This window comes from Austrofundulus limnaeus, unplaced genomic scaffold, assembly GCF_001266775.1.
Source record: "Austrofundulus limnaeus strain Quisiro unplaced genomic scaffold, Austrofundulus_limnaeus-1.0 Scaffold84, whole genome shotgun sequence".
Taxonomy (NCBI): Eukaryota; Metazoa; Chordata; class Actinopteri; order Cyprinodontiformes; family Rivulidae; genus Austrofundulus; species Austrofundulus limnaeus.
The window spans coordinates 159338-159760 of record NW_013952486.1 but is presented as its reverse complement, the minus strand read 5'-3'; positions in this window follow the sequence as shown (position 1 = coordinate 159760).

Sequence of the window (423 nt, the reverse complement as noted above, 5' to 3'; positions counted from 1 at the left end):
GCAATGTGGCCTCTTTCTGCACACATACAAACCAACCCCTGGCACCACACCCTGCCACAGCTCCAACAGTCTAATGGTCTATGTCACGGGCTTTTATGTGGGAGATCATGGTTCAAAACCCAGCTAACGCTACTTTAGCAAAAAATCTCTTCAGTCTTCATATTGTCACTCAATTGCCTTAATTACAAACACATGCTGASATGACAGGCACAAGCTGGTTTAGAAAACACATTTGAACTTGGTCAAAGTTCATTCTGCAAGTCCAATGCTGCTGCAATGGCATGCTACATGGCAATGCACACTTGTTTTTACACCGTAAAAACCCATGTCTAGTTATGTTTGGCTTCCATATCAGCATATAATAAAAAAGGGTGTACAGTAAGAGGCGGTATATGCATGTGTGGTTTCTATCCATGTGGGTAT